We start from the raw sequence: 14,157 nt of genomic DNA, 5'->3' as shown, positions 1-14,157 counted from the left end.
TAAACTAACATATATGTATTTATTGTTCCAGCTATTTTGGGGTAGGGAAAGGAGTAGAAAAAAGTTACCTAGCGAGCTGGATATGACTACATTGGAATTAAGTTTTCTGTCTTTAATTTATAATTTAAACAATGAACTGAAATGAACTATAAGTTTTTGATCTCCGTCTTGAGGATCTCTGTGAACAGTATGTGATAATATACAGTGCTGAGACCACAACAGAGGAACTGGAACTTTTACTCAGGGGTGCATATCTCTTTGATTCAAGCATAAATGTTTCTTTATTTATTAAAAGCTGGCCTGGGGAAATAAAGAATTCTGGAGAAGAAATTATACATATTTCTGATCATGTTGTTATCTGTCTGAAGAACAAACTACTATTCCCAAAACAAAATCAGGTAATTAAAAGTTATGCTTTGTGACTCCAGGATTTGAAAAGGAAAAATCACATGGCAACTAGTTAATGTCTACATGATTACTTTCTCAGGGTTAAAGTACTTATAGCCACAAACATATACATAACCACATAGCCACATATATATACAAAACCAAGAAAACAGCCTAAGGGAACACAAACAAAACCCCACCGCCCAGCACCTTAACTGCAGCATCTGCAAGCCAGCAATCATGGAATACTTGATGAAGTGCTTAAGGCTAGGAAGGCTGATAATGAGATTTCTTTTAAGTTCATAGTGCTGTACATTAAAGAGACACTGCCAACCTGATTCTGAAAGGAAAAACATTACATTGCACACACACGCTGTTTTTGTTTTTATAGAAGAGTCTTCATCAGCCTTTGCTGGTGTCTAGAAAAACAGGTTTAGTAAGCAGCATACTTGGTCCACAAGTTTTCCCTCAATATTTTTGCATTTTATTTGTCTTTCGTAACACTTCAGTTCTGATGCTGTGTCTGGTGAGTGCCCCAGCGAAGAGAGTGGTTCTGAGCTCCCACCCAGTCAGTGCAAAAAGCAGGAGCTCCCCAAGATAGTACCCTAAGCAGAATATACTAAAGGCCATCTGCACAGTGACAGTGACTGCTGCAAAGTACAGCATAAACAACCTGGAGCCAGATGATAGTTCCACCTCTCCTCTCCCTCTGGTCTGTTCAGTGATAGAAACCACCCCATTATTTGCTGCAAGATTAGATATGGTGTTTCCAGAATTACACATGAAATACCAACCTGAAGAAAAGTCTAGTTGACTTTCTTTAAGTCTACCTTTAAATCCTTTTTTATAAACCCAAATAATATTTTACTGGTGCAGAAGCCTTATACAGAGGGACTATAACCTTTCTTAAAAAACAGCATACGTGTAGTCTTAATGCTTATCCCAACATAGCTGCTTCCAGGAGATTCTTTGCAAAACTGTCCTTTAGCCCTTTCTGTCAATCTTTCCTATTCTTAATGGGAGTGAAATGGTAATGCTGGCATATTCCAGCTGCCTGCATGGACTAGTCTGAATTAACTTGCCTGTTTTTAGTATCTCCTGTAATTTTTTCTCAACACCCCCTGGGATGAGAAAGAACTTGAGCTGACAAACAGGTAGAGCATATACACAAATCTGTATTCAGGAAAAAATACAGTCAAACAATATTAATGTTGCACAGTCAGTAATTAAAACTTGGCAAAGCTAATTTTGTAATTTTAACTTTTAACATAGTTTTTACTTACAATATCACATATTTGTTTTTCAATCCTGATGTGGGTGATGAATCAGTTTCTGAACCAAAAGTGTCTGTTGTCTGCCAGACCCTTGTTCCCATTGCTGCTGAAACTGGTGTGAAAAACTAGGGACTATGGTATTGTTTATTAAGATTTATGCTAAGCCTGATGTAAAGATTAGACAACAAAAGAAAAGATAACCGTGGTCGCTTGTGCAGATTAAACCAGCCAGACCCTTGTTCCCATTGCTGCTGAAACTGGAAAATGAACAGTGAATGACACAGGCGACTGCATGAAGAAACAGGATTGCTTCACAATTAAAACAGCAGAATGTTGTCCGGGAGGAATGGGGTCTGTTCTGCTTCTGCTAGAGAATTCCGGCAGAGGAGTTCTTATTGTGTTAATCTTTAATTTCATACCCATCATTTTGGGTGGTGACTTGACAACCTACAATTTGATTTGGAGACACACTCAAACAGCTGTAGCCCAGGAAGCAGAAACTGCTTTGAACATACAGAATGATACATAGCACTAGGTACTACCAGGAAAAAAAGAGATCTTAAGAATCACAAACGGAAATTAAGGGATACTTTTAATCTAGCTTAATATGCAGGTTTGACAATGTAATGCTGTAATTGCTACAGAAACTGGAAAAGAAGTGTTAAGCACTGTCTGTCCCTCTCCACATCTGTATGATGCTGCAGGGCTGCAGATGCCCGTGTCATGGCAAAAAGCTACTGAAGACAAAGGTGCTACTTCAGCAGCATTTCCTGGCTCTCTCCTGAGCTGCAGACACCCATGCCTGGAGCTGGCAGGACAGACACCATCCCTGGCATCCCCTGGTAGGGTCTCGTGAATGGTGTTTTGTCAGATTTCCTGCTGGAATGAAACATCAACACCACCACAACCGCCAAATATGTTAAAAAAGACTGTCAAAAGAATGAGAAAAGTGTTGCTGACTTCAGCTCACAGTAACCCCAGTACCATCTGACACACCAATCCACTGACAAAACCTTCAGTCATCCTTCCTCAAGGAGTATCAGTGGCAACTGAGCTGTTACTCTGCTCGTCATTTTCATGGCGCTACAGGCCACAAACCCACCCCTGGACTTCAGAAGAGTGATTTCCACAACAATCTGTGCTAGCCTTACTGAAGGTTTGTGTCTAAAAAACACCATACATAAGAGATTCTTGAATGCTGATAGTACCTGGCTGACATGTAGTTGCAGAGAGAAATGAAGACTGGCGTCAGGTACGCCAAAGGCTGTGTGGCATACAACCTTCTGCACAAAGAAAACCTGGAGACAGCTGGAGTTTTTGTTAAACACAATCCAGAGTAAGAGGATCAGCCTAGCTTTTGCACTCAGAGTCATGATCAGAGCAGGAAGGTCAGGAACTATTTCCAAAATAAACACAAGAGTCCATCCAAGAAAGCAGCACTAAGTATAATAATAATAATCTGCTACTTGTTTGATGAGTGCTGTGGCCTGTAATACATTCGGATTTCACCATTTAATCTTGTCATTATTATTATCATTGGTATATTAAAATCAGTAAAAGCCTTATCGCTACCTGAGATAGTCAAAACGCATCTGCCTAATATCTGGCATCAGAATGCAGCCAACAGCCTGACCACCAAGTTGTGGCAAACAGAGAGCAAGTAAAAATCACACTAAAAGATCTAGAGGATCCACCCTGGAAAAGATGCATATGCAGCAGGTGACTTCAATTCACCATGCCAGTGACACAATGCCACTTCCAGGTACTCCCACTTCCAGCAACCCTTTCCCCCGTGGGTTCCCATGTACATCCCTGCCAGAGCCGGTCGAGTGGGCACAGCTCGGTGTCCCTGGCAGTCTGACATCACCAAGAGGAGCTGCAGCAGCCAGCCGGGAGAGTGAGTGCTACAAGCGTGAATCCTGTGTTCAGGCCTGACCGCTGCTCCTGTCCTGGGCTCCCTCTTGCCTTTTCAGAGTGTACAATTAGAGGCCTTTGATGGAAAGATGATCATTTTGGCTGCTTTTTGTTTTGTTGCAACTGTTGCCTTATTTGTTTTATTCACCAACATTCATTAAAAAGAACCCCTCGTATTCAAACTCCCAGCTGAGCCTGCACTCCACGTCTCCTTGCCTAGGTAAACTGAACTCCCTCTGGACTTTTCTGCTTGGTTCTCTCCCATTTGAGACTGCTCCCTCATCCACTTGCCAGCACTAGCCACCTCCGCTGGTTTCTACTGCCAGTCCCTTTCCTGGAACTGCATTCTCAGTTCACCTTCCCTCTCCATCCCAGCTTCTCTATCAGTTTCTTTTGCTTGTGCCTCAGTTTCTTGGGCAGTTTGTCTCCTCCATCCTATAGTCACCTCCATCACTCTTTTAGCCTACAACCCTAATATCCTTGTTCTGGATCCTTAGTCTCTGTCAGTAGTCATTTCCTTTGGTAGCTTCAAAACAGTATTCCTGACCTGCCAGTCCGGAATACCTGCCTTCTCTGCAAGTCCTGGTTTTCATCCCACATGCTCCTATTTCCAGTACAGCCTGCTGGTTCTCCACAGCAAGGCCTTAGACCTGGCTCTGAATCAGACAGCCTCTTCCTTCACATTGCCTAGATGCCAACAGAAAGGTCACTGAAAGCACAGAAAAGTGTCACTGCTCTCCCTTCGTTGCTTATCTCTGGCTCAGTGTGCAGCAGCAGGAAACGACCATTATTCAGAAACTCTGTTTCCATCATGTCATCCCGGGCTGCAGCATGTGCAGTGGCTTTGTATAGAGAGCGCATGCCCAGGCTAGGAGCTGAGAGGGGCTGGAGTGCCTTAGTTGAACTGTGGGAATGATGCACGAACAACAGGACTGTAACTGTGAGAGGCATAAGCTTGCTCTGGGACAACAGCTTGCTCTTTACCCTTAAGCAGTAGCAAGTGCTGAGATTTAAAATACCATAAAATTTGGCCAAATAAGAGTAGATTTTCTTGGGTGCAGTGAAAAGTACCTAACAAAAGCATTCCTTGCTCAATTTCAAAGCAAACTTTCTCCATAAAAAGTTTGATTTTCTTTTTTCCTATTTAAAACCAACATAGCTTTCCTACATTTAATTTCAGAAAATATTAAACACTTTGATATTTTCTCAGGTCAAGAAAAACATGATGCAGACCATCAGTATTGACTTCTCCAGTCTGAATCAGCGTAGCCTGGCACAAACAGCTGAAAGCTAGATCTTGTGTCAGAAATGTCAAAACCTGTGTAATAGGCTGTATGGGCTCTTTAAAAACTCAGCAGAGCTTCTCACCCTACCTTGTGCATGTGTTGGGAATCAGCTGAAGGGCTGATTCCCAGCAAGCAGATTTAAATAGGTTTCCAGCTTAGGGAGAGAAATGGATGTTTGTCTCTTAGAGGAGCTGTTCCCTCCCTCTCATCCCCCTCCCTTATACGTGCACGTACACTCACACAAAAAGAGCAAAATGGGAATAAAGGTACTCTCCAGGCGAAAAGACCATCCCTCTATAGAGACAGAAGAGCACTTTTGGCAGACCTGAACGGCACTAGAGTTTAAGTGAGTTGAAAATAAAAGACAGATAATGAGATTTTGCTCTAGATCGGCTGGCTTGTGCTGGCAGGCAGCAAGCAGAGCCAGCCTGCTTACAATTTGCCCTAGATGAGCTAACCAAAAATAGAAACCAAGAATCACAGTGCCTTATCCATTCTAGAGAGGTAAAAATGTTGACTTGGAAAGACCACCACTCAGAGACAAAATGACAGTTCTGAGTTGCAGTCACATGCCGTTCTCTCAGTCATGTTAAGAAGGTATTAATCTTTCAGTTGCAGAAAGAGCAGAGCTCCTAACTCAGCCTTCTGAAGAGCTGGCACATGAGGGGTCTATGGAAGGAAGAGTATGGCATTCACCAGCTCTGGTCAGACTTATGGTCCCTATTTCTGCTGATCTTGAGTGGCTCATAATCTTGTTGGGTCTAAATCACCTTTCACAAGTAGGCAGAGAGAAGGAGCCCTGGGAAGTGTGAGAAATAACCGCTTCACTCAGGAAGGAAGAATAGGTTTGCCAGTGGGTTTATGCAGAAGACACTCATGATCCATTTCTTGTGGGTGTGAGCTTTGCTGCAGCCTGAGCTCAAAGCACCTCTGCTTGTACTCTGGAAGAAGTAAACCTGAGACTATCACACTACTTCCCACAAGGCATTTGCCTGTGCTTGAATCATCCAGAGACAATGACAGATGCTAAGGCACCTGGCACATATTAGGAAGCTGTAAACCTTGCGCTGTTGTGGCTGCCTGGTAAAGACTAAGTGCAACACAGCTGGGTGCAATCTTGATATTAAGGGTAAGCTTGACCATACCTTGCTAGGTGTAAGAGGATGGTGTTGCTTTTGCTAAGTCCTGGAGGAAACTGTATATTATTTTCTGGAGTCTTTCTTGATATCTGGAGGAGTACATGGTTCTTAGTTTTTGTTCAGCAAACCAGGTAAACATTATTTTAACAATCTGATACAGAGTAAGTATGATTAATAATGACTGATAGCAGCTGGATTGATAATGAGTAATAAGCACTAATTTTTCAGCCTAGAAAGATGCCTCTCTACTACTCACTAAATGCACAAGTGCTAGAGTTTGGGTGTCATGGCTCCTGCAACTTTGTTTAATTACAGAGACACCCACAGGTTTGGTAACTTTTGCCTGTTCTGAACTACCATCTCCCCAGTTCTGATACTCCCTAATTTGCAGCCACATACATAGCAACATTTGTGAACTGGGAGGGCAAAGTTAACTCCAAAGCAAATCTCTTTCCTTTGGAACAGACTGTGTGCCAAAGGCACTCAGTGTCAGCCACCCCATTTTCCTGTCAGCATAATATCACTGATTTATTAGAGAAATTTTAAACTCAGAATATGCCACAAATGTATGCCAGATTGTGAAAAAAAAAATACACATCTCCCTCTTCATTACTAGGTGCTGTGCTTTTGTGAGATTATAGATGTATATTTAGTGTTAATCTTGGTGTCGTGTCTGTACCTCAGCAGTTGGCTCTTTTCTAATGCATTTTGTAAAGGTTAAACTCTGTAGTGCAAACTGTACACGATAATTTATGATAATACTGGAGGGCAATCTGTTTTCCACTCTATAGCTGCACACTGCCCAAGGGGAAAGGAGCAGCGGGCTGTGCTTGTTGCCTTAGCTCTGGTTTGCACAGGTGTTCAGCACTCTGCCTTCTGGCTGCAAAAGGGGATTAGACAGGGTTTAGGGGAGAAAATGTAGGGAAATGAGAGCAGGCAATCAGATGGCAAACTAAAATGAAGCTACAGCTGCTTATTGAACCAAATTCTATTCTTCTTCAAACTTCTCCTGTCTGCCATTCAAAACCACATCTGAGACTGATGGATCTCATTCCCTAGCTTCTGACTTTGATCTCCCAGCATCAGAGTTCTCCTTAGTCTGTGAGTGGAAGACTAAGACGCACAGGCAGGATCACACTTACAAAACAGCACATTCTTGGCTTGCAGCCACATTCAAATTCGCTAATAGCAGTAGTTTTCTGTAACTGCCAGGAGAGATAAAGCAAGCAGTGACATTTTAACTGTTTTGTGCTGCAAACAGTTCACGCTCCCAGAAGTTCAGCAGAATTCAGTGGAAGCCTAATTAGGGATGATACATCCTAAACTTCACTCTCATTATGTTTTTAATTCTTTCATAGTTCTTCCACAAATCCTGAAGTTGTTTTAAGAGAAACTTTAACATCAGCATTTAGCTCATGTGCAAATTTCTTCTTCAGGATTGCAGACACCAGTTTTTTGTTCTTAGTTTCAACTGTACGCGTATTTCTCCTCTCCAAACACTATTAACATATAATATTAATATTAAGCAGTATGAAGGATATGTCTGCTTTTGGTTCAGTGCAGTTTGATGGTAGAAGGTGCCTTGGTTAAGCAAATCCAAACCATTAAACAAGATTAAATAATATATCACTAGGTGTACCCAGGATCAGGAGATGGCAGCAAAACCCTGAAGAGATGTTTGATTCTTCATGTCAGTAATAGAAATGTTTTAACTGCAAGCCAGAATTAATAAATCATTAACATGTGAGATTCTAGTAAGAAAAACAAGGGATTGTCTGACACTGATTATACAACAAGGAATTGTATGAAAAACGGTTGAATTACATGGACTGGAGAATTGACACCATTAAAACCTGAAACAGCATTCATAATTAATATAATTAACTTTCCAGAACAGGAACACTCCAAGTCAGAGAAGGCTCCAGCAGAACTTCTCAAGTTGGATGGAATAGTATCAATGGATGCATTGCAAGGTTCAGCAAATTGGACTGTAGCCTGATAATTAGACAAGTTTATATATAATGCTATATATATATCAATGATATTGGATGCAGAATAGCTTATCAGATACGGTTTGGAAACATGAGCCATGAGTAAGACATCCAGGAAAGAATTCAAAGTAAAACAAAATTTGAAATGTCAATATTACGGGTAAATTGTTGTCGGGTAAATTGTTGTCAGGCAAATTGTTGTATTTCTGCTCAATGAACTTTATTCAGTTTCTGCTTCATAACTGAGAAATCGGTGGTCTGAATGGCAGAAGGGATGTCAGTGTGGTCTGCAGTAAGGAAAACGGAGACTGAGCAAGAAGAACAAGAGATATTTGGTGAAGGGACAAAATTGAGCTTTGTTATTTATCAAAGCTCTATGAATATTCAAAATAGCTTATGCACAGCAAAACCAGCCATGGCAAGCTCAGTGAGCATGTAGGAGAATAAAAAGCTCAGACCTGAAGATGTCTGTCTACATCATGTATGTACCGTTATGATGGGGGGTTGGAAACAGATGATCTTGAAGGACTTTTCCAAACCAAACCAGTCTAAGATTCTGTGAGAGCTGGATCCTGAGGGGAAATTCTCATATACCAGAAAATCGTAAAGGTGGCTTCACAGAAAAATACCGAGAACTCTACAGACTGCAGAAGTTTACAAGTTGAAGGGAAAAAGCTGATGTATTTTTTAGATTTTTATAAATGTAATGAAAGAAGAGTTAAAATCACATGAAGTGCAGCTAAAAAAAATCAGAAACTGCTAAGAGGACTCACAAGCAGATTGCTCATGAAGCTGAAAATATCGTAAGTCCTATTTCCTCAGGAAAATAACAACAAAAAATGTTTAACATATTTTAATATTTATTCATGTTAATGTATTCAAGCTCCATGTGCCCTACATGAACATGATAGATTTCTACCATATCAGTCAGAATTATGGAGTCTCCAGAGCTCTTCTTTGCTTTAACAAACTAGAATTCTATTACAGGTTGCATCTGTAATAGGAAGAACAGTCAAATACTGTGTACACATGAACGTGCACGTTCTTTCAATAAAATCATTTGCATAACTCATTTACTGTACCTAGATATATTTCAGAGTTTTGCTGAACAACAAATTTCAGAGGGTTTTGCAATTATAATAGGAAAAAGTGAGAAAATAAAAATATGCTTCTAATAAATTAATCTGGTTTTACACATTTTCCAGTATCCTCAATTTGCAATGACTGAAACATTATATTTTCCAGTGTCCTCAGTCTGCAATGACTGAAACAGATTTTTTTGCTGGTTCCAGTTCCATTCAGCCGGTCCTTTGTGCTAGCCACAAGCCTGTCTGCTGGAATTCTATAAAGATGAAACAGTAACACAAAAATCTAGCAAGCATTTACAATGCCTCTGGAAAATAAAAGATGCCTACAACTATTTATTTCACTTGCACCAACAATGCTGGAATTTGAGACAGAAAAAAACTGATAATATTGATTGTACTCTTATCAGACTAAAATCAAGGAAATAAAAAACTTGACTGGAGGCAGCTGTGTAAGTATTTTGGAACCCATTCAAATATATTAAAAAAAAAATCGCTATTCGCTAGGAAATTTTCTAAATAAGTGTCTGGTAAACTCTTTTGTAAATGTAACGTGATCCAAGCTGCGTGCCAAAATCCGGAGAACACAGCTCAATGCTCTGAACAGAGTGGAAGACACCTGAGATTGCTCTGTTATTATGCAAGAATCTCAGGTATGCACGACAAAAGCAGCAGTGCCAGGAGGTGAAGCACACCAAAGCAGCTTCTGCACACGCACAGCTAAACATATTTAAACAGGAATTCTCAGATTGTCCTGTAGGGCTGGACACATTTTGAAGAGAAACTGGCTCAGTTGAACTTCCCATTAATGATCATGTAACATCTTTGTGCCAGATACAGCAATTGCCTGCATGGAAAAATAATTTTAGGAAAGTATTTAATATGTTTTAGCTGCCTTGTAACAACAACTTAGCAACCGAAGAGAGACGTGCCAACACCTTGTGATCAGCTAGATCTTTAGAGGCAACCAGGAAGATACTGTGCGTCCACAGTGCTCCGCAGATGTGGTACCACCCGAGATGTCTTTCTACTGCTGCATTCCCCGAAAGTGATATGGGATGCAGTTTTTGCAGATTTCCAACCATGTCAGCAAAGCAGAAGGCATTCTCTCAGCAATACCAGTCAAGTCTACAGTGTTTTGGGGACTAGTGTGTCTTATTTCTTCCTGCCCTTTTCTACCAGAGAAACTCGTGGGAGAAAATTAAAGGGAGAAGGGCATTTAACCTGCCTAAATTTAAACCCATAGCCATCTTTTGCTAGTTTGTCTCTTAGATTTTCAGACTTGAGCTGATTTAATGATTTTGGGATGCTTAGCTCTTAACCAAAGTCATGCTGGAGAATGTCTTCTGGATATGGTTGTCTCCCTTGGGTTTAGAAAAAGCAGTGACCCATGAAAGCTCTTCATTCTCTCCTTAGTTTCATCTCATTTGCTACCACGTGGGAGTGTTCAGTTTACAGGAGTTACTTCGTTCTGGGTTTGTGGAGAATAAGCTCTTTTTCAAAACCAATGTAGGGCTCAACATACTCTTGCCAGACCCTACAATAGGAAAAATAAGGGTAATATGTGGATGGGTACAATGGCAATTCAATTTTCTGGCTGGAAGCCTTGTTTTGGAGTTTTGTTGCTTAGTGTCTGTCAGCACTTTCATCCTGAGGAATTTAAGTTTCTGCTACAACAGCCCAGACACAGATGAAAGTTTGCATATAAAGTATCAGAACTCAGAACTGGTTTATTTTTATTAATTTTCCAAATGAGGTTAAGTCTGAAGATATGAAAAAGTCCTTGGGTGGTACTCAGCATAAAAAGAAGAAAATTATTGGCTTGGCATTTGTTTAATCTTGTGAAAGATTTATTTAAAAGGAAAGTGAGATAAATACTTGAAATATGATCTCAAAAGAAGCCCACAAAAATATGTATTCATCCAGAAACTGGGCTACATTTTGAGGTGTCTAGCACCTCTAGGCACTGTAATCACTCTACTGCCTTTGAGATAATTTATCCTAAAAAAAACCACATATGTTCAACCAGTTTCCTTTCAGGAATGCTTTAGCTGCTGACGGATCACAAAAGGAAGGATCACATCCCAAGTCTTTGAAGATATGGGTAAAAAGGAAGTAATTGTTAATGATTTGCTGATCTAAACCAAAAATGATTGACAACATAATAAAACCATGTAATCCTGCAGTGTGCCAAAAAACCACAATTCTAAATTGAATAGGAACAAATGTCAGAGAAGGTCAAACGAGATTAGCTGCGTCATATACTACACAGCTACATTTGCCTAGTAATAAATGACCTGCCCCAAGAAATGAGAGAAAAATTGGAAGAAACTGATAGTCCTTTAGAACTGCTTATGTGTCTCAATGAACTTTTGGCACTGTCAAACACTTCTCTCGAAATGTTACTTGAAGACGATGCAGAAAATCCCCACAAAGTACGGGAAGATGAAAGCTGTCCAAAACCACCTGTAAAGATGTATTCTGAGATTAGCCAACAACTGTATGAGTACAGCCTGGTATAGACGAGGGCTGCACTCTTGCAAGCTGACTGCCCTCTGCACTAAATGTTGGTTTCTGTGGACATTAGACAGCACTGCTGTTGCAAACATATGTATTTATAATACCAGTGTATTCCCCTTCTTGGAAAAGACTGGAAGAATCCTCGGCATGTTTTGTTATATGAAAAATAAACCTGTTAAGCATAGATTCACTGAATGAGTCAAGTCTCTTCATTTCACACCCAGGTAGGACTGCAGACTTCTGGGGAAGCCACCGCTGCGTTTGATAGCCCCCAAGCCCTGTTCATCTCTCCACGTTCCACCAGAGCCAGGGCGGGGGGCTCTGAGAGGTGCGATGGGGCTGCGCTGTGCCGGTGGGACCGCGCTGGCGGTGTGGAGGGAAGGGGGCTGGCTGGCGAGTGAGGTGATGAGGCAGGTGGTGGGCTGTGGGCGCTCGGCCCCAGGGGTGTGTGTGTGTGTGTGTGTGTGTGTGTGTGTGTGTGTGTGTGTGTGAGTGTGAGTGAGGAGGGTGGCACGTGCGAGGCGCCGACGGGTGGGTACCGCCGGGCGGGGGCTGCCCTCGGGCTGAGGGGGCGGCGGCGGCGGAACCGTGAGGGGGGTTTCGACCCTCGCCCGCGGGGGCAGGCCTGGAACGGAGACACCCCCCCGCTCAGCGGGCACCGCGGTGACATCCACCTCGGTGCGGAGAGGTTGCGGGGCGAGGAGAGCTCGGTCACGGATGGTTCTCGGCTGTGCCTCGCTTTTAAACCCTGCCGGGCTGTCGGGAGGAGGTGAGCAGAGCTCTTTAATAGCGAGTAATGGATGTGACTGGAGCAGTCAATGATATCAGAGTACGCGGTCGGACTCGGGAGACCTGTAAACTTTAATTTATAGGTTATCAGTACCGTGAGGTGTTTCTGTGAATTGGCTGAGAATAACTTAATTCACCTCTGAAAACAGCTTCCTGCTGATATCGTTAATGCCTGCGTTTAGTCTGCGTTGAGCAATAAACAGCACTATTAATTTGGCGTGTTGGAGGCGAGGAACGTAAATGATGATATTTTATGTAAGAGCTTGCAAGAGCAGTAGGTGCCTTTGCATGCTACTTCTGTGCTTTCACCTCTGCATCCCGGGCTTTGCTTTATTTAATGCGCATTTATAACAAACCACCTTTCTGCATTTCCAGAGGTTTTTTTCTGACTTGATTTCTCGAACAGCTTGGCACATCTTTGCCTTTTAGTTGCTCTAAATAGACTGGAATAACTTCAGGGGCAGTAGTTTCCAGTGATTTTCAGAGTCCTTCGTTTTGAAGGAGGCTGTGTAGTCTGGACAGTGGTGATTAGCATCTTTAGACCTCATGATTATCTTCAGTATTTGAATTCAGCATTTGTTTTTTACAGTTAAGTTTTTTGGATGAGGTTTAGAGTTCTTATTTTAAGTTTACTTAGGTCAAGAGCCTCATTGTAACGAGGCATGTTTTTTTCTGTCAAACCTGTCTTTTGTAGGTGTTCATTTTATAATATAGCAATTAAAATTTTGGTATAAGGTATTGTCATCATCCTTCAGGTCCCTCTTGCAGAGGAATGTTTACATCTTGGCTATATTTACAAAAAGATCTTTACAGCTAGCTTATTCACTTACTGAAAGTATTGTTTGCTCTACTTCATGTGGATGTTCAAATCTTTAATCTCACTTAGAATTAACATTCGAATTTTGCTAGATATCAGTGTTTGGATTGAATAAGGAGTTTTTTTTTCTTTATTCAGAATGGGTGATTGCATCTAGCTTCTAAAAGCTGTTTTAAAACGGCAGTTAATTTAGGTTTTGGGATTTAATCTCTTCGAGCACTGGGATGAATGAATGAGACTCATCAGTTTCAAGTGTGCCTGTTTGTTCATTGAAATGGAAAGGATTAAAGTGGTAACCGAAACAGTGAAAAGTTGATTTAAATTATGTCAGACTCAGAATAGCTTTGGGCCTTAAATGTGAATGTGTTTTTATGTGTACACTTAAGAGAAGACATAGGAAATCCCAGAGCTGCAGATTGCTGTCAACTGGCAAAGTGCATCAAGGAAAGACTGCGGTATGTTTACTCTGTTCTTGTTCTCTTCTTCAGGCACCTATTAGCAGTCCTTATGAGACATGGGATATTGTGTTAGATGGATCTGGGACCTGAGCTAGTACGGCATTTTTGTCTGTTTTAAAGTGTTTTCTGTGTAGTAGTATGCCGTTTTGAATTTAGATTTTAAGTTAGGCAGGAGACAGAGCTGCAAGTTACTAAGAGTATAGTATAAAAGTCAATACCAGGTATGGATAAAGCAGGCTGATGAATGTACAATTACTTTGGATGCTTATTTACATTTTTGTTAACATTCGTAGGACATCCCAACTCCTGATAGGAAATGGTCACAAGTATGTTTTGTAAGTGGCAACTTCCCGTGCTTCCCCGAGTGCCCTGTTTGGAGTACTGTGCTTCTCACGAAAACGTTGTTGGAATCTGCTGCAACTCCCAAATGTTCTTATGATGTTGTAATGTTTTTTTTCACTGAAACCCCAGCCTTAGTTCTCCTTTTCTGTGCCAAA

The 14,157-nt window shown here is 41.3% G+C and overlaps 1 long non-coding RNA gene across 1 annotated transcript; it reads right to left on the bottom strand.

Annotated features, from left to right (window-relative positions):
* Positions 1-1,708: 1,708 nt before the first annotated feature.
* Positions 1,709-2,794, bottom strand: LOC130611724 (uncharacterized). The gene is made up of 2 exons (XR_008975291.1): positions 1,887-2,794; positions 1,709-1,741 (listed from the first exon to the last, which is right to left on the bottom strand). It is a non-coding gene; the product is annotated as an uncharacterized LOC130611724 (long non-coding RNA).
* Between the last annotated feature and the right edge of the window lie 11,363 nt (positions 2,795-14,157).

Source organism: Pezoporus wallicus, unplaced genomic scaffold (assembly GCF_028554395.1).
Source record: "Pezoporus wallicus isolate ANWC-B61680 ecotype Strahan unplaced genomic scaffold, APGP_CSIRO_Pwel_v1 scaffold_2584, whole genome shotgun sequence".
NCBI classification, from domain to species: Eukaryota; Metazoa; Chordata; class Aves; order Psittaciformes; family Psittacidae; genus Pezoporus; species Pezoporus wallicus.
This window is presented reverse-complemented; position numbering and strand designations above follow the sequence as displayed.